The sequence below is a fragment of the Sturnira hondurensis genome, unplaced genomic scaffold (assembly GCF_014824575.4).
Source record: "Sturnira hondurensis isolate 20B ecotype Veracruz unplaced genomic scaffold, ASM1482457v3 Scaffold0018728, whole genome shotgun sequence".
Classification (NCBI taxonomy): domain Eukaryota; kingdom Metazoa; phylum Chordata; class Mammalia; order Chiroptera; family Phyllostomidae; genus Sturnira; species Sturnira hondurensis.
The window spans coordinates 17,605,365-17,626,649 of NW_028091359.1; the positions used below are offsets into that span (position 1 = coordinate 17,605,365).

Consider the following 21,285-nt stretch of genomic DNA (forward strand, 5'->3'; position numbering starts at 1 on the left):
GATTTCTCAAAAGAGACCTTACAGGCAAGAAGGGGCTGGAAAGAAGTATTCCAAGTCATGAAATCCAAAGACCTACAGCCAAGATTGCTTTATCCAGCAAAGCTTTCATTTAGAATGGAAGGACAGATAAAGTGCTTCTCAGATAAGGTCAAGTTCAAGGAGTTCATCATTACCAAGCCCTTATTATATGAAATGCTAAAGGGACTTATATAAGAAAAAGAAGATGAAAAATATTAACAGTGAAAGGACAGCAAACACACAGCTATTAACAACCACACCTAAAACAAAAGCAAACCAAGAGGAGAGCTAGATCAGGAGTGGAACCATAGAAATGAAGAACACATGGAGGGTTAGAAATAGGGGGGTGGGAGGGGGAGAAGGCACAGAAAATAGCATAGATGGTAGGTAGAAAATAGATAGGGGGGAGGGCAAGAATAGTGGGGGAAATATAGAATCCAAAGAACTTGAGACACGTGGTTATAAACTAAGGGGGGCAGAATGGTGGGGGAGGGAGTGTGCGGGTGGAAGGGATTGAAGGGGGGGAATAGAACAACTGTAATGGTACAATCAATAAAATATATTTAAAAAAATAAAAAATAAAAAATAAAAATCCCCCTAAAAAAAAAAAAGAATTTGATGCCAGTTATGGCCTTTTCCTCCAGAAAAAAAAGTACTAATCATAGATAGACCCACTCTTGCATATGATTTCACTGTATTCATAAATTTGAATCTAAAATTGAGGATTAAAGGAAATTGGTAATTGCCCTACAGAATTGCCCTACAGCTGGGGATTAACAGCCCCCCCCCCTCCAATTACCTCCTCATCTTTTAGCAGATAACAATGCAGCTTTAACAAGAGGTAAACAACACCGAATGACTGATGCTTGGATTTAACTTTGAAACCAAAGGAAACACTCGTGAATTAGGTAAGGGTTAGGACTTTATAAGGATCTTCTATTAACACATCAGGCCTGTGCCAATCTAAAGCACACAACAGGCCAATCCTATGAAAAGATCCTCTACCTGTCCCATCATGCTGCCTCCTCTATTTCTGAAAAATCCCTCCACAATAAACATGTTTGTATTATAAAGATTTCCAAGCATTAGGTAAAAGTTCACTTACTTAAGCCCTATAATACTAGATATAACAGAATATCAGTACAATAACAGATTTTGAAATTCATTAAAATTAAATCTGACCAGCAAATTAGATTTTATATTTCCTAAACTTGTTGGACACTCTAGAAATTTTGAGAGCTACCCAGAACATGCCTTTTCATATACCACTCCATTACAGTGCTTAGTTTCTAAGAGTGTAAGAAGTTTAAGATCACTAATACATTAAACATTGCTTTATGTGGTAAGTGATTTAGCAAGAAGAAAATGACTAAATTTAGAGCTTTATTAACCTGATGATTTTATAATCCATGGTACATGGTACATGGGAAAGGTGTAACTAATATTATAAAGGTTAATGTTTATAACAGTTAAGAGCCTTCCTTGTCATTGTGTTTATAACAGTTAAGAATTCAACCTATTGTCACTGTGTCCATAAATGTAGTGGCCTCATATTGTTTATATTATTTCTTATACTTTAAAAAATGATTTATACATTTTCATCAAATGTTTACACTTCAGTTTGCAGTTCAAACAACAGTTTATCTGTTTCCTGACTATTTTCTCTAAAATAGTACCTCCCCACTTCCCCCCTACTTTCCATCTTTTTGTCCTGACTTATTTTTTTTATAGCCACATCATCAGCTGGTTATTTATAACAATTTATTTACATTCTGGAATGTAAGTTTTATGAGTTGAGACTTGGTCTTTTTGCATCACCGATGCATTTCATTCCCAAGTGTCTAGAACACTGATGATCAATAAATTAATGGATAGATATTTATTAAGGAGAGATATGAAATTAGAGGCAAACATAGTATAGTATAAAAAGCATGGAATATAAAGAGGACTTAAGAATTCAGTCACTGCTCTTACACTTATTATACAACCTTGAAGAAGTCATTTAATATCTGAACCTAAATCTCTTTTTCTTTAAATCAATGTTAAAATATTACTACACAGTGTTATTGCAGGGGTTATAGGAAATACTAGAAATAAAAAGTTGTTGAAAACACTGATTATATCACAGTAGTTATTCTTGGGAAATTGGCAGGAAATTCTGTAAAACATCAATCTTGAGAAAGCAAGTTATTCTGACACCTTATCCTTGTTCTTGAAGAACTGTAAAGGCAGAATTAAGTAGTGAGAAAGCACAGCATCAGAAGAGGTGGGCTTAAACTGAAGAGATGGGCTTAAACTTCAATTACTAGCTGGCTGACATTAAGAAAATTTCTTAACCTCTCTGGGATGTAATTATCTACAAAATAAGAGGGACAATACTGCTTCAGAAGTGTAATTGTTGCCTGATCCGTCTGTCTCAGCTGGTGGAGCATCATCCTGCAAAGTGAAAGGTCCCCAGTTCAAACCCCAGTCAGGGCACATGCCTGGGTTGTGGGTTTGGTCCCTGGTCGGGGCACATGCAGGAGGAAGTCATCGATGTTTCTCTCTCCTCAAATTACTATGTAGCTGGTTCTGCTCACAATCTTTCTCCTAGAGGATAAGGACAATATCTTACAGTCTCAATAACTTTTTATACAAGGACCACTGCTAACTTAAAAGGCAGTCACTAAAAATGAGACTTTTAAATGAACAGAAAATTTAGTTTTCATGTGATAATAGTTATAGAAACATTTACCAGCTCATTCAGTTGATTTTACATACTTATAATACTATTTTTTTAAATTTATTTATTTTAATTGTTCAAGTACAGTTTTCTGTCAAAAACAAGACTTTTAATCTGGTTGGCGATCAAATATTTGTAGTATTTGAATTCTGAAAGTTAGCAAAATACTTACTAAAAGACAATTTAATTAAAAAGCAGTAGCTGAAATCAGAAATGCAAATGTTATTTGCCTTTTCCTATTTTGTGCTCCATCACATCCTAATAACTTGCCAAAAGGTGATGTTAGTAAATGAAATGAAATAAGTGAATTTCCATTCTGAAACCCAACAAAAGCCTCTACTGATTGTGGATTACCTTTGTTTTTTGATTTTCTATATCACCATAAGTAAAGTGACATTTCAGCAGAAATCATTTCTAGAGTGAAATCTCTAACAATCCAATTCAATTAAGTTACACCCTTTAAGTAACGTTCTGTTTCTTTTCAGCTCCTGGAGATTGTGGAGACAGCTGGTGGATTTTCATTAACTGGAGCTAAAAGGATGAGGATGAAGCTGATGAACTGAACATCTCCCAGGCAGCAATTCAGTTTTGGGGGTCTGCAGGCCAAAAAGATGCATTTTCCACTTAAAGCCAAACTGACCCACACTAGTCCACTCTGACCTTTGGATTCCTTATCAGTCACCTTCAGTCTCTGTCTGTAGCTGGACAGGCCAATGCACAGAGGTCCACTCTCCAGTGAACAAAGGCTTGCTATGTGAAAGCGATGAGCCGTGAGCAGATACCATCTTAAGAGAAGGTGCTGAACTCATCCTCTGTGTTTCAGCAGCATGTCCAGGACTGTTGCCACTACAAAAAGTGAAACTTCACCCCCAAACACTTTCTCTGCGGGTGATTTAAAAATACACACCTCCATTAAGGAAGCAGCTCAGTTTCAGAAAAACGAAGGCAACCAGTCATGCGAATGTGGCCTGTACTCTAACACTCCTTTCTCCCTCCCATCTTTTCTTTTCCCCCTGCTCTTTTTAAATTTAAGTCCACCAGAAGCCCTTCCGGCTACTGTTCACATTTGCCCATGATATTCAAAGTAAGATTCTTTTAGAGTTTTAAAAAACATGCACACTATTCTCCTTTCTCCTATATTTAATTCTCACATAGCCTCAAAGATGAAAACTTTCATTTAGAGAATTGAAACAGCATGTTCCCTAAAGACTTAATCTCCTCAACTTTGAGAAATATACCCATTGCTTCATATAAACAGGATCAGGAGATGCTAATCTCATTAGTACAGGCACAAGCACTAACAAATTAATGTATTTGAACATCTGAACATCCTTTTAAGTTTCAGTATGCTTAGTAAGTTGGCCCCATGAGAAATCTCAACGATGCTTAACACTTCCTAAACAGTAAACAATGAAATGTTGTTCAAGGTGTAAATTAAATTGCTGCAGGATCCCATAGAAAGTCTGTTTGCTTATCTTTCAAAATTCTCTAACTCAAAAATGGTGATAATTCTAGAATAAAATAAAAACATAGGAAGCAAAGCTAAATTCATAAGCACTACATACATACTCAAGAACACCTCCAGATAATCAGTTTCTTCATCTTATCAACGTGCTATTATTTTACCTTTCCACTAGTTGTATTCAAATATCTTACAAATAAAAGCATTTTTCATCAGTGCTTAGGTATAAAGTATTTTCTCATAGGAAAGAAAGGGTCTCCAAGTAATCCAGATAAATTGAAGGATAAAATTGTATTTACCTTGATTTAACTTTTTATCATTTCAGGAGCACTCTGAATCTAGATTCGTACAACGTTTCTGGTGAGCGAACTAGCAATCTGTATTTTAAAAATGCCCAAGAACTATTCCCTTTGGTCTAGCAATCCCAGGATTGGGTTTTGGGATATTTCTTTGAGGGACATGTGCAAAGATTTAGGGACAAGGATATTCACTCAGCGAGGCTTTGTTTATAACTGCAGAAAATGGACACAATCAAAATGTGCAACAATAGGACAGAATCTGAATCAGTTCTATGGAAAACAACTCTTAAAAGAATATAAAAGAAATACATTTGAGGACAATAGCAGGATGTTCCTAATATGCTAAGTGAAAAAAAACCACAGAACCTCAGATTACAAAGCACTAGATAATGGACAATCCCATTTTTAAAGGTATATGGATACACAGAAAACTTCTGGATGGTGTTAAAAGTAAATCTCTTTGGGAGATAAGAGGACTAATGCTTCTTGTGGGGAGGAAGAATGCCTCACTGTTTTATTTTTTCTATAATAAATATGCATTGTCTACAAGTACTAAAAACAAAAAAGCAGTACTTTTTGCTTTGCTGATTTTTCATTACCAGTTCCATGAAAAAAATCATTCAGGACAAATTCACTTTTAAGCTGAGTGGTAAAGAATGAGATATTATCAACTTTACTGCATATAATAAGGCAGATGCCTTTTTTAAAAAAGATTTTATTTATTTATCCTTAGGGGGGAAGGGAAGGAGAGAAGGAGAGAAATATCAGTGTATGGTTGCCTCTCGTGAGTCCCCTGCTGGGAACTGGCCTGCAATCCAGGCATGTGCCCTGACTGGGAATCGAACCTCGATACTGTGGTTCGGAGGCCTGCGCTCAATCCACTGAGCTACACCAGCCAGGGTGGCAGATGCCTTTTTAAAACAAAAGGGATTCTCCATTTGGAAATTTCCGCCAAGCTGATCTGTAAGACTTCCATAAAAAAGGGCATTGGTATTCAATATTTCTTTGTTGATTTTGATTTTAATTGAGAAAGAGACCACAAGTTATTTTTTAAAAAGCATAATAAACATTCTCATTTTATGACAAACAGGATATATGCCCTTGGTGAAAATTTCTCCAAACACCTAAAATGGCAAAAATACAGAGAGAATCCCAGGAGCATGGGTATAGCGAACTACCATGATAACTGAGACTAACCACAGAAGAGAAACAGAAGTGAACTAGTCCAATTCATGAAAATTCCGGACTAAAGTGGGTTCTTAACAGATACACTCAAATATTATACTTCTCAGGAGGTTAAGAAAAAAGTATGATTAAAACAACAACAATGGCTTTTAATATTTAAATCAGAGAGATGATAACTAGCTAGCCTATAATCTTCAGGTTTTCTTTAATATTGAAAAAAATTATACTGGGTTTAAACTCGTTAAGTTAGACTCACTAAATGGATATTTAGTTTCTCTTACGTAGTATCAGTATGCCATTTTTCTCACTGCAGAAGTATAATAAAGTACAATCTGTTAAGTTTTAATAGTTTCAGCAACTCTTCTTTGTAACAATATCATTAAATTATTATTTCGACTTGATGTAACATGGCACTTATATAATTCTTAATCTTTATTAACTGAGGTATAATTGTAGGCTTCGTATGTCTCCATGTCCACTAGGATGGTTTCTATGTGTATTTATTTGACTTAGAAACTAAGAGGTTGTACATTGTTTTGAGAATACTAAGTTGAGCCATTAGTTGGCAACTAGGCCATTGAACTGGTAGCCAAGACAATAAGAACAAAGAAAAATAGCAATTGGCACATCCCTCCCCTTACAGCTCACACCACTGTAAATATTACAAGCCCTCTGTACTATGGGAACCACCTTGCCTACCACTTGATGCTTATGTAATAATATCTGGAGCTAAGCACCTGGAGGAAGCACAGAAAGAGGTTTGCTTGGGATTACTTAAATGTGCTTTCTTTCCTTCTTTTATTAGCCATAAAGCCACAGCAGATAGTTTAATGATTTCTGTTCTTACAGTGCCTGTGGGGATTTCACATTGTGCTCCCAGCCTCTGGTACTGATTCAATAACAACAGCCTTGTAAAATTGGCAGCCTTCCTAAATAAGCTATGTAAAGTCTGCAGATGCTGGTTACTGTGCTGTGTACTCAGAGGGTACTTGATACAAACTTTATAAAAATTCTGCCCATATATCCAAAATATGCTCATAGTCATTTCCGAAAGAACATCAATGGTGTGTACAAAAGCCTTTCTAGATTCCCTTCTTACTACAAATGATTAATAGCAGTTATTCATTGAAAACTAATTAGTAATATGGTCATAACATCTGCCACTTTAGTCCTTCCTTTTCTCTCACCACTGAAGTACCCTTTACCTGTGTTTATACAAATCAAGACATTTAAGAGGGCCAGAAATAAAGGTCAGAGTCCCAGCTCAAATCCTACTCCTAGTAAAGCTTTCACTAATTGGCTCATTTACAATACTTTTCTGTCTCCTGTATATTTAAAGCACCAACTGCACCTTTCCTCAGCCACTTAGCATGTGCTGTTATGTTCTTATTTATTCTTTGATTTTTTACTTTATTTTTATTGTAAATGAGATGTCCCCCACCCTTCTCCCACCTCCATCTAGCCCTCGCACGTCCTTCCCTCTGGCCATCACCACACTGCTGTGTCCATGGGCTATGCATATGGAGGTCTGTCCAGAAAAAGTCCAACCATTGTTAATACAATGAGAATGGTTTGTGCGACATCAAGGTAATCTGGCAGCCAAGGAAAAGTGGACTGGAATGTGTATGTGTGAACAATGACAACTTAGTCCATGGGGGCTGTAGATGTTGTTGAGTGAGTACGTGTATTGTGTGGCTGCTGCATTCAAAACGACTGAGTAGAACTATGAATCTGCACCAAACCTTGAACATTTCTCCGTGGAAACTATTTGGATCACTCAGAAGGCTACAGCTATGGGCAACTGGTGATTGGCAGTTTCACCCGCTCATGCATATTGTCTCATGCAGAGGTTTTTGGCAAAACATCAAACCACCCAGGTGACTCAGTCCGGCTACAGCCCAAATTTGGCACCCTGGGACTTCAGGATTTTCTGAAAACTAACATCACCTTTGACAGGGAAGAGATTTCAGTCTGCCGATGAGGTTCAGGATATAAGGGGGCAATTGATGGAGATTGGGAGAACTGTGTGAGGTCTCAAGGTGCCTTCTTTAAAGGAGACTGAGGCGTCACTGTCCTATGAACAATGTTTCTTGTATCTTCTTCAATAAATGTCTCTATTTTTCATATCATGGATATGATATGAAAATGGATACTTTTCATATCATACTTTGGATATGAAAAGTATGGATACTTTCTGGACTGACCTTGTATATTCTTTGGCTAATTCTCCTACCTTCTCTCTACCTTTTTTCATTCAGGTATTCATCCTTTTTCAATTGACTTGTCTTATATGCTCAAAGGACAGAGCACCCCAGCTGCAAAAACCATCTTGTATTTCCCTGCATTTCCGACCCTTTGCTCAGAATAGATGCAATTATGACAATGATGCAAATGATAGAATTTTTACCATGAGACTGGCATACCACTCGGTAACATAATTCTTTCTATACTTTGGCTCATGTTGAAAGAGCAAAAATATTAGCTACCCTTTATTGGGTGTTTACTATTAGTACTTCACAAACATTACATTCAGCCCTCGGGTATTATTAGCTCGCTTTTATTAATGAGGAAGGCTTATAGTGGTTACTGTTTCATTCCAAACACCAGACTGTGACTATTGGCCACAAGAACGAATGACAAGTAAGATTATGAATATGTGACCTAAGGTAACTTTTAAGAATTTTTAAAGAGAATATTTAAGAAATGGAATACTTTGAGACCTTGCAGGCAAGAAGGGGCTGGAAAGAAGTATTCCAAGTCATGAAAGGCAAGGACCTACATTCAAGATTGCTCTACCCAGCAAAACTTTCATTTAGAATGGAAGGACAGATAAAGTGCTTCTCAGATAAGGTCAAGTTCAAGGAGTTCATCATCACCAAGCTCTTATTTTATGAAATGTTAAAGGGACTTATCTAAGAAAAAGAAAATAAAAAACACGTATAGTAAAATGACAGCGAACTCACAATTTTTAACCACACCTAAAACAAAAACAAAAACTAAGCAAACAACTAGAACAAGAAAAGAACCACAGAAATGGAGATCACATGGAGGGTTAGCAACAGAGGAGTGGGAGGAGGAGAATGGGGAGATGGTACAGAGAATAAGTAGCATAGATGGTAGGTATAAATTAGATGGTAGGGCAGGAATAGTGTGGGAAATGTAGAAGCTAAAGAACTTATGACACATGGACATGAACTAAAGAGGGGAATGTGGGTGGGAGGGGTGTGCAGGGTGGAGGGGAATGAAGAGGGGGAAATGGGACAACTGTAATAGCATAATCAATAAAATATTAAAAATACAAATAATAAACAAGTGAGTGAATAACTTCAAAAAAAGAAATGGGATACTTAAAGAGTTGAGTCTAAGATTTTATTGGGGAGAATGAACATCACAGTTGGAGGTGATAGAATGATCTCCACCAGACTGGTTAAAGGGATGTCCAAAAAGTAAAATTTCATACATTATTTTAATCTATTTCAGTGCATTTCCTAGAAAGTAAAAATTACACTGAGAATTTACATTCTCCATATATGCCCCAAATACTCAAACTAAAGCACCTCACAAAGATAAAGATGATATAATAAGAAATTAAATTTTTTTGGTGTTCCTAAGAACTAAGTATATTAACTTTAGGAAAAACAGTAGTTTAAAGTTACCTAGGACAGAGAAGAGTCCCAAAGAAATGGCATCTCTGTTAAGAACTCTCTCCTATAAGTGATATTTAAAATCAGTGAAGAAAAGTCAGAAACACTCTCATTCAATTAATCCCTCATAGTGATCAACTAGCTCTTATTACACAAAATTCAGAGAACAGCTTTGGCTGGTGTGGCTCAGGGGATTGAGTGATGCCGGCCTGTGAACCCAAGGGTCACCAGTTTGATTTCCAGTCAGTGCACATGCCTGGGTTGCAGGCCAGGTCCCCAGTAGGGGGTGCATGAGAGGCAACCACGCACTGATGTTTTCCTTCCTCTTTCTCCTTCCCTTCCCCTCTGCCTAAAAATAAATAACATCTTTTTAAAAAATTCAGAGAACAGGACTTCCGCCAAGATGGAGGCATAGGTGGAAGCACTGTGCCTTACCCCACAACAAAGTTTGAATGCAACAAAGGTTTGGAGAAATAGGACACACCCAGGGACCAGAAAACGGAATTATACGGAAGTCCGACAACTACGAACCGCTCAACAGGGACGGTAAGAGAGGCGGAGCCAGCAGCCGAGCAGGGTTGGGCAGGACAGATCCCCGGACCTAGGCGCGCAGGCAGCCCAGAACCAGTTGAGGTGTGGGGCAGACTGACCACAGTCGCACATTCGTGCACAGTGAGATGGACCACACAGGCCCCAGGGGGCGAACCCAGTGGTGGAGGGCTGACGGCGGTGGCACACTCGCGTGCAGTGGAACGAAACGCGTGGGCCTGGTGACGGTGGTGGCTGCGGTGCCGGTGGGGGCCACGGCAGCAGGCGGCAGAGGGAAGCCATTGTCCCTCTTTGACCCCGCCCCCACATACAACGTCACAACCCAGAGACTTAGTTGCCCTGCTCTAGTGAACACTTTAGGGCTCCGATCCTGCTATGGAACAGGCACAAACAGCCCAAAAAATGGTGCAAGAAGAACTCAAAGTCCCAGAACCAATAACTCTAAGTGACCGAGAAATTGCCAGCCTCTCAGAAGCACAATTCAAAACACTATTTATCAGGATGCTCACAGAATTGGTAGATTATAGTCACAGATTAGAGGAACATATGAAGGCTAAACTAATTGAAATGAAGGGAGATGCACAGGAAACCAATAGTGATGGAAAGGAAACGGGGACTCAAATCAATGGAATGGACCAGAATGAAGAACAAAACATCCCACCAGAAAGGAATGAAGAAATGAGAATTCAAAAAAATGAGGAGAGGCTTAGGAACCTCCAGGACATCTTTAAATGTTCCAACATCCGGATTATAGGGGTACCAGAAGGGGGAAAGAAACAGCCACGAGTGGAACACTTATTTGAACAAATAATAAAGGAGAACTTCCCCAGTCTGGCAAAGGAAATGGACTTCCAGGAAATCCAGGAAGCTCAGAGAGTCCCAAAGAAGTTGGACCCAAGAAGGAACAAACCAAGGCACATTATGATTACATTATTCAAGACTAAAATGAAGAAAAGAATCCTAGAAGCATCAAGGGATAAGGGGACAGTCACCTGCAAAGAAGTACCCATCAGACTGTCAGCTCATTTCTCAAAAGAGACCTCACAGGCAAGAAGGGGCTGGAAAGAAATATTCCAAGTCATGAAATCCAAAGACCTACAGCCAGATTGCTTTATCCAGCAAAACTTTCATTTAGAATGGAAGGACAGATAAAGTGCTTCTCAGATAAGGTCAAGTTCAAGGAGTTCATCATTGCCAAGCCCTTATTATATGAAATGCTAAAGGGACTTATATAAGAAAAAGAAGATGAAAAATATTAACAGTGAAAGGACAGCAAACACACAGTTATTAACAACCACACCTAAAACAAAAGCAAACCAAGAAGACAGCTAGATCAGGAGTGGAACCATAGAAATGAAGAACACATGGAGGGTTAGAAACAGGGGGGGTGGGAGGAGGAGAAGGGGGGAGAAGGCACAGAAAATAGCATAGATGGTAGGTAGAAAGTAGATAGGGGGGAGGGCGAGAATAGTGGGGGAAATATAGAATCTAAAGAACTTGAGACACGTGGTTATAAACTAAGGGGGGGAGAATGGTGGGGGAGGGAGTGTGTGGGTGGAGGGGAATGTAGGGGGGAATAGAACAACTGTAATGGTATAATCAATAAAATATATTTTAAAAAAATTAAAAAAAATAAGAAATTCAGAGAACAGCAGAGACAAGACATACAGAAAAATGCTGACCTTAAACACCTGATCAGCCTTTTGTTGAGGTGTTGAAGGTTGATTCAAGTGTTCCTTGTATTGCAAACAGAGGAGTCTCTGGCCTAACTTAAGAATATAGATACCATAGACTTCTGCCCAAGATGGAGGCGTAGGTGGAAACACTGTGCCTCTTCGCACAACCAACTTTAAAGGCAACAAAGTTTTAGTAACAAAAATGCAGCCAAAACACAGAAAATTGAACTATACAGAAGTCCGACAACAATGAACCATTCAGCCAGACCGGTAAGGGGGACAGAGCCAGCAGCTGGCACAGTGGGTCTCGCAGGAAAAATCAGCCCCACCAACCCAGGAGCTCAGGTAGCGGTTGGCAGATTCCAGGCATGGGGTGGCAACAGGCGGACCCAGTGAGGGCACAAGGTGGCTGACTGACCGCGGTAACACATTTGCACACAGATAAACCAGGCAAAGGAGCGAGCAGTGAGACAGACCACACAGACCCCAGGGGCAGGAAGCAGTAGAGGGGACCACCATTGCCCCTCCTTGACCCCGCCCCCACATACAGAATCACAACCCAGCAGCTAAGTTGCCCTGCCCTGGTGAACAGCTAGGGCTCTGCCCCTCATATATAACAGGCGTGAACAGACTAAAACATTATGGCTCAAGAAGAACTCAAAGCCCCAAAGCTGATAACTCTAAGCGACCAAGACATAGCCAACCTATCAGATCACAGTTCAAAACACTGGTGATCAGGATGCTCACAGAACTGGTTGATTTTAGTCACAAATTAGAGGAACAAATGAAGGCTAAACTAATTGAAATGAAGGGAAATGCACAGGAAACCAACAGTGATGGAAAGGAAACTGGGACTCAAATCAATGGAATGGACCAGAAGGAAGAAAAAAATGACCAAACAGAAAAGTATGAAGAAACAAGAATTCAAAAAAATGAGAAGCTTAGGAACCTCCAGGACAGCTTTAAACATTCCAACATCTGAATTATAGGGGTACCAGAAGGAGAAGAAGAAGAGCAACAAGCGGAAAACTTATTTGAACAAATAATAAAGGAGAACTTCCCCAATCTGGCAAAGGAAATAGACTTCCAGGAAATCCAGGAAGCTCAGAGAGTCCCAAACAAGTTGGACCCAAGAAGGAACACACCAAGGCACATCATAATTACATTAGCCAAGATTCAAATGAAGGAGAGAATCCTAGAAGCAGCAAGAGATAAGGGACAGTCACCTACAAAGGAGTTCCCATCAGACTGTCAGCTCATTTCTCAAAAGAGACCTTATAGGCAAGAAGGGGCTGGAAAGAAGTATTCCAAGTCATGAAATCCAAAGACCTACAGCCAAGATTGCTTTATCCAGCAAAGCTTTCATTTAGAATGGAAGGGCAGATAAAGTGCTTCTCAGATAAGATCAAATTCAAGGAGTTCATCATCACCAAGCCCTTATTATATGAAATGTTAAAGGGACTTATCTAAAAGAAGATAAAAAATATGAACAGTGAAAGGACAGCAAACTCACAGTTATTAACAACCACACCTAAAACAAAAGCAAACTAAGAGGACAGCTAGATCAGGAGTAGAACCACAGAAATGGAGATCACATGGAGGGTTAGCAACAGGGGAGTGGGAGGAGAAGAGCTGGGGAGAAGGTACAGAGAATAAGTAGCACAGACAGTAGGTAGAAAATAGATAGGGGGAGGGCAAGAATAATATGGGAAATTTAGAATCTAAAAAATTTGAGTCATGTGGACATAAACTAAAGACAGGGAATGGTGGGGGAGTGGGTGTGCAGGGTGCAGGGGAATGAAGGGGGGGAACAGAACAACTGTAATGGTATAATCAATAAAATACATTTAAAAAGAAGATTATAGATACCATAGAAACCAAGCAATATAAAGTTCACAATTAAAATTCTCTGGGCTTGAAATGTCTTATTATTGATCATGAATATCCATATGACTCTTTATCAGTAAAGTATATATAGATATTAAAAGTAACAATCACACCTGAAATTTTTATTGATCTTTTCCACTAATTATCTCATTTGATCTTCACAGTTCTCTGAAATGAGGCATATATTATTCCAAACATAATCAACAATTAAAATATATTTTATTTATTTTTTTTAGAGAGAAGGGAAGGGAGAGAGAGAGAAAGAAAAACATCAACGTGTAGTTGCCCCTCATGGGACCTGGCCTGCAACCCAGGCGTGTGCTCTGACTGGGAATCAAACCTGTGACCCTTCGCTTCTTAGCCTGGCACTCAATCCACTGAGCTACACCAGCCAGGGCCATTCAACAATTTGAACCACCTAGCTCATCACCAAAAAATTAAATAAATCAAATCAATCAAATAATTCTACATCTGGAAAACTAAACTGTTACAATTTTTTTTAATCCTCACCCAAGGATGTTTATTGATTTTACAGAGAGAGGAAGGGGGTGAGGTGGTGAGAAACATGGATCAGCTGCCTCCCATATGCACTCTAACAGGGGATGGAACCTGTAACCTTTTGGTGCACAGGATCACAAGAAAAAGAAAAGCTAAGCTACCGACCAAAGCCTATTACAATTAAAAGAAAAGAAAACCACACTCTAAAAATAGGCTTACAAAGAGGTTTTTCTTAGTATATTCTTAAAACATTTTTTAATTTATTGATTGTAGAGAGAGAAGAAGTGAGAGAAACATCAATTGGCTGCTCCACCCATCCATGCATTCACTGGTTGATTCCTGCATGTGCCCTGACAGGGGATGGAACCTGCAATCTTGGTGCATCAGGATGACACTCTAACAAATGAACTACCTGGCCAGGGCCTGAGGTTTTTCTTTATTTGAGCAATTCAAGACTTTGGATTCTGTTGCTTTACTAGACATAACTAATGCCAAATCCCTTAGGTTACTAAAAGAAGGGCCACAACTCCTAAATGAGATAAATGCAGAAAACAAGAGTTGCTCAACTTGCACAACCTGCAAAAGAGGAAGTGAGCCCAAATTTGCCCTTTGGTGTGCAACACTAGCAATCTTATTTATAAATCATTTTGCTATATCCTTTCCAAATCACAGGAACACCTAAAAAAGGCCTTGATGTTCTTAGCACATTTCTTCAAGTTAAAACCTAATCATGTTAGTTGCAGTAACATCCTGCATCATTCAACAATGTAAAACTAACACTATCTTAAAGTATTTAGGATAACTCTCTTTTTTCTTTCACCTGAGAAATTCAGAAACATTGCTTGCATCTTTACCACTGTTCTTTAGCCCTAAGGTAGTTTGACATATAATTAAGAGGATTCACATTTACTGAAGACACCTAAGAAGAAATGTGAGCAAGCTATTCTGCAGAAGTTTGAGCCTCTCCATTACTCCAATGTCTATAGCTGTTAGAAACAAAGAATGAAATGACAGCATCCTAAATTGTTGGCTTTTGGCAGTGATTTCTCAGCGCAAGTATAAAGAAATTGCCCAATTTCAGGAGTGATTACAGGTGAACAAACAAGTGAAAAGCAATAAATGTTTAAAAAACCCACTCTAGATTTATCAAAAAATTTGACTTAAGCCCTGACTGGGTACTCAGTTGGTTACAGCATTGTCCAGATACACCAAGATTGAAAGTTCTATACCTGGTCAGGGCACATACAAGCACCAACCAATGAATGCATAAAAAGTAGAACAACATATCAATGTCTCAGTATCTGTCTCTCCTCGATCCATCCTCTCTCAGGAAGGAAGGAAGGAAAGAAGGAAAGAAGGAAGGAAAACAAATTTGACTCGAGCACCTCACAACCTCGCCATTCTTTTTCATCTTCATTGTGCAGATTTACTCTTTAGTTAACTTGGTTAAGCGTGGCTCCAATAAGGCCAAAGTTGAGAGCTCTTCCCATCCCCTCTTCAATTCTAAACCAATTACTGCTGCTCTGACTTTAAACAAGCACAAGTGTAGATAAATACACACAAAGTTATCATCACCATAAATGAAAACACAAATGCACCTTTATGTCCTGACAATAGATCATGAACCTTTCCTACATATTTGAAAGCAACAACACCTAGAAGATTCACTAGATGTGTTTATTTGATCACTTTTTCTACCTTGGGTCTCTCACAGTGTCCCACACCAGAGCAAACAGTGGCCCTGAACCATTGCCTGGCCTCTGCCCATGGGCTACAGGCACTGAAGTAGGTTGCACAGTGGGGGGAAAGGGCGGGGAGAGAATGAATATATCACTGTAGGGCTATATTCTCTGATTGATCAGTATTAATTCAAAATCAAAGAGACATATCATGCCTCTTTTAACTATTAATATTGTCTCTTTACCAACCAGAGAATAAAAGGCTTTAAATCATAAATGAATGCCTGGTTTCATCACTGAATTATCAATTATTCTAATTTTGTTTGCCTATTTCTGCAGAGGACAAGATCCAGATTATAAAAGTATCATGGACAATAAATAATTACACTTGCTCAGAAAAAACAAGGAAATTAAATTTGAAAGGCAAAATATATTCATAAATTGTTTTTACCACTTGGAGTAGGATTCCTTGGTTCCAGGCTTTTAAAATACAGATAATTACTGCTAAACAACTGTTTCAGAGCTAGAAAAAGATAGAAAGCTACAGCTAAATTATTCTACAAGTTGGACACAAGCTGGACAAAGACTGCACCAAGAATTCAAGGAATACTTGAATGCTAAAATCTTAAATACAGTAATAGTAAACCAAATCCAGCAATATGTTAAATAATGCAAACAGTGTGTGAGCATGATTCAACTTCAGCAACTCAATTTAAGTCCCTGCAAAGGGACTACCAGTAAAGGGCGGAAAAAAATTAGCATTCCAATAGACATCCAAAAAGCATTCAATAAAATTCAGTAACTGTACCTAATTTAAAAATCTTTTAAAAAATTAGGAATAGTAGGAATGCCTTCGGCTTGACAAGTGCTCTATGCCAGAACCTAGAGCACTCAATATACCTCTTTACAAAACGTAAGGAAAATTCCTTTTACAATGGAAAACAAGTTAAGGCTACTAGTATTGCTACTATTTAATATTATGCGAGAGTCCTAGCCAAAGCAATGAGTTACAAACAAGAGAAAAAACCTATTTCCACCCAGAAAAGTCAGGAAAATCAACTTAAAAATCGACTAGATATCAGGACCAAGTAAAAGTTCAGCAAAGTGGTCTGATGTAAATACAACAACAACAGAAAGCAATGGTTTCTTATTAAACACCTACAGTGACCAAACAGAAAGTCATAGGAAAGAAGAACTCATTCACAAGAGCAATAAAAACTTTGTGAAACACCCATGAATATGCCTAATAAGAAAAGTGTAACTACTATATGAGAAAGAGAGTAAAATTTAAATGAAGGACATTTTAAAACAGTGAATAAGTAGACACACATACTGCATTCCTTACCGGGAAGGCTCATTTTGTAAAGCTGTTAATTCTCTCCAAAACTAATTCAGTACAGTTTCAATCAAAATCCCAATAGGATTTTTAAAAGTGAAAATTGACAAGCTGTTTCTAAGACTTATCTGTAAAATAAAATATGTAAGAATAGATAATACATTAAAAAGTAATAGTGAGGTAGGCCTTGACATAGAAGATATCAAAATAACCACTAAATCTGTACTAAGTAAAAAGTATAGCATTGGTATATGAACAGAAAACATATTAACAAGACTTAAAAATACAGAAGCAGACCCCAAATAATAGTATGTTTAGCATTTCAAATCAGTGAAGAATGAACTAAATAAATGGTATTGGAATAACTGATTATGCACTTGGAAAAAAGGTAGTTAGATCCCTAATCCACACTATAAAAAAAATTCCAGATGTTTTACAGAGTAAAATATCTTAAAAGTATACACATATTAGAAAAAACATAAAAGAAAACTTTTACATGGGAAGGGATTTTTAAAGCAAGATACAAAATTCTGAAGTCAAAAAAGAAAATGTCAACAGATTTTACTGCATAGAAATTAAAAACTTTTATAACAAGATGCGAAGTTAAAAGGCATTATTCTTTCCCACATATTCAAAAAATACCAAGTACATCAAAAAGAAAAATAAAACCCAAATACTGGTAGAAAAATGGTCACAAGCACAAACATGCAAATCATAGCAGAAAAATGAAAGAGACCAATAAAAATATAAAAGGATGCTAAGCTTCCCTAGTAATAAGAGAACTGCAAATAGAGAAGTATTTAAGAACAGGGGTCCTGGAATCAGACTGCTTGTGTTTGCATCCTGACTATAATTTTAGACAAGTTACTCAACATCTCTGTGCCTCTCATCTCTAATGGAGGGTAATATCTAACTCAAAAGGTTGTTCAGAAGAGAGAATGAGATAATACACCCAGGGCTCAAAACACCTGGCACACAGTAAAAACTTAACTTCTATTTAATGTCAGTATTAACATTACCAGAGTTGGCAAAGTTACAGGGTAAGATATACTCTTATAACTGGTAAGAGCAAATTAGCAAAGCCTTTTTAGAAAGCAATTTGGCAGATTGCATCAAATTTCTAACCTATACATACCATTAGACCCAGAAATTCCACTGCTAGAAATTTATCTAAAGAAATGTTCCCATATGTATAAAAGATACATATATTAATGTTAGATCATAAGAGCTCTGAACTGGGAGACAGGAATGCTGGTTCTAGTTTAGTTCTACCAACAACAAATCATGTAACCCCTGTGCAAAATAAAAAAAGAAAATCACCATTTTTATACTTTTAAGTTTATTACTGTGTAAAATGTGAATAATGACTTGTCCAATATGTAAGTACAGAGCAAAACTGAAATCATTTGGATAACTATAGAGCACCAGTACTATTACTAATTAACACAAAAATAAAACTGCTTCCACCTTTCAATTTCATTAAAAAGATACATTTTTGGATAATCATTATAATATGCCCCTCTGTTGCTGAGTATGGAGTCAAACTTCAAGCTAGGAAGTCAAACTCATATATGAAACCAAGAAAATAAATACAAATATTTTAGCTCAAGGATAAAAATCTCAAGGTAACCTTCTTAACAAATCGATCAATGTCTTCAGCACCCAAGTTTCAACACTTTGAACCGGTTTTTATAATGAGGACACTTTTAATAGTAGCTTTTGCCAGCACTTTATCTAATAATTCTTGATCTTTCCCTAACATTTTGGGACACAAAAATAGCCTATTTTTCTTTCTTCATTTTGTTAAAAGATTTCACTTATTTTTAGAGAGAGTGGAAGGGAGAAAGTGAGGGAGAGAAACATCAATGTGTGGTTGCCTCTCACGTGCTCCCTAATGGGGACCTGGCCTGCAACCCAGGCATGTGCTCTGACTGGGAATCGAACCTGTGACCCTTTGGTTTGCAGGCCAGCACTCAATCCACAGAGCTACACCAGTCAGGGCCTATTTTTAGATTAGCTATTTGTTTGGCATAAAATAATATTAGAAAAGCCTTGGCCCCATCTTTAGTGACTTCTCAGGGTTTGAATGTTGGCTCTCTAAAAATAACATAGCCTTCCATGTTTTTCAGAAATTCAGAATTCTGATTTTATTGAAATGTAAAACCTCTTAAAGGGAATGAAACTTTTCACGAACACTTGAGCCATTTGATCCAAGACTCTTAATGTCTAATTAGATAATGCTCTTGGTTGCTCACCTATTTTTTTTCTAGTAGGATTAACACATATGACAGTAACTATACTTTGTTTCTGGAGTAAGTTTAATCACTTAACGTTCTTCAATGATACATCAAAAATTACACCATACTTTGTGAGTTTTATACAATGGCAAGGGGAGACCTTAATCTAATAATAATATAATCCCCAATAAAATACAGTAAAACCCCAGCTATTCTCTAATTTCAACTATATGGCACATAACAGTTAAAAGTCAAGGAATTAGAAAGAGCCTGTGAAATCACCAAAATAGGTGTCCAAGGCCATACTCTGAAGTCAAGTACTTTCTCCATAGCAGAACTTCTAAGATCTTATTCTGGCCTTTTTACTCTGTCACAATTCTCATAGGATTTGTTACATGGTTTCTAAACCCACCCCAAACCTGAGGCAGCAAATGAGAGAAAGGAAAAACCTCTCATGAGGCATCCTCTGCAGTGACAAGGGAACCACTACTAAGAGTACTCATGCATCAAGATCAAGGTAACCCATTCCCCACATATTCACTTAAATCTTTTTGAGTCACTTAGAACTTTAAATCTTAATCTTTTAGTTGCTCCCACCAGTCACTGATATTTATATATCTGGCACCACCAGGAAATGCTCACACCAGCTGAATTTTACAGTATCAGGCCTTAGGAACAATACTTCCCTTTAGGAGAGAGATTCTTAACCTTTAATGAGACCCCATTACTTTGAGAATCTGATTTTTTAAATATCTACCCAACATTTTCATATGACTTTAAAGAGTTCATTAACTTCTGAAGCAATTCATAGAACTCTAAGTGACCACAGATTTCAAATTAAGAACTTCTGCACTAGGAGCCAAAAAAATGGTTAATAAAATTAAGGATTGTATTCAGAATGATCCCTAGAGGTTTTGAAGTGATGATGAACTAGGCAACACTATAAATGCTAAATAACAATGGTGGCTAAAGCAATACTAATAAATACATTTTAGAATAAGTGAATATTAGGGAATTAGTCTCTTGTGAAAAGAAGTAGCAAAAGAGGCAAAAATAAAAGAAATATTCTGCAATTCTTTAAAAGGCCATTTATCTTAGCAGCAAAATACTTACTAGCATAGCAAGTAGATATATTTTTACTACTAAGTAGAAGATGTCAGCAGTTAAAGATAATTCGTAAGAGTGTAAATCTCAAAAGTGATCTTGCAACTACTAAGACAAAATATCATTTTTATAGTGATTAACAGCACCAGAAACAGCTCTGGATTCTAAGGACAGTTTTGCCATTTACTAGCTTTATGGCTTTGAGCAATTACTTAACTTCTTATTTGTAAACACAACAAGTAAGTGCATAGGATTGCTGTGATGATTAAATGAGATAATATACATTAAACTCAGCACATTGACAAGTGGTCAATAAATGAGAGCTATTAGGTATTGTTTAATTTCAATTAACTCATTTGTGTAGGAACTAATAGTCTGAAAAGTGTTACTGTACATATGATCTCTTATGATCCTTTGGGGTAGAAACCACTGTATCCTCACTTTATAGTGGAAGAAACTTAAGTCAAATGACTTACCCAAAGAAATCTGGACTTACTTGATTACACTAGAAAGCAAGATTCAAAACTCTATACCCCTTCCCACTACCAAAAGGCTTATAAGCTCTGCCTTTTTAATTGTTTTATCTTTATTAAAATTGTAGTTAAATACATGAAACAAAATTTGCCTTTTAAAGTGTACAGTTCAGCTGCATCAAATAATTCACACTGCTGTGCAACTATTGCCAGAGCGACAGCTTTTTCTTCCTCAAATGAAACTTTGTACCTATTTAACATAGATCTCCCATTCTTCCTCCCCCAGGCCCTGGCAACTAAACTACTCCAGGTATCTCATATATTGGAATCATAGGCATCTGCCCTTTGTCAAGGCTTATTTCACTTAGAATAATGTTTTCAAAGGTTATCAAAAATATAAAGTATTTGTCAGAATTCCCTTCCTTTTTAAGACTAAATAATATTTAGTTGCATTATGTACCACATTTTGTTTATCTACTCATTCACTGACGGATATATGGGTTGCTCCCCCTGCCT

At 37.4% G+C, this 21,285-nt stretch overlaps 1 protein-coding gene and 1 pseudogene across 4 annotated transcripts in view; one reads left to right on the top strand and one right to left on the bottom strand.

Moving 5' to 3' along the window:
• Nucleotides 1-21,285, bottom strand: part of SSH2 (slingshot protein phosphatase 2) — a 257,566-nt gene that overhangs the window by 84,920 nt on the left and 151,361 nt on the right. The gene's annotated exons all lie outside the window — the stretch shown is intronic.
• On the top strand, nt 15,614-15,740 carry LOC119003864 (uncharacterized; annotated as a pseudogene).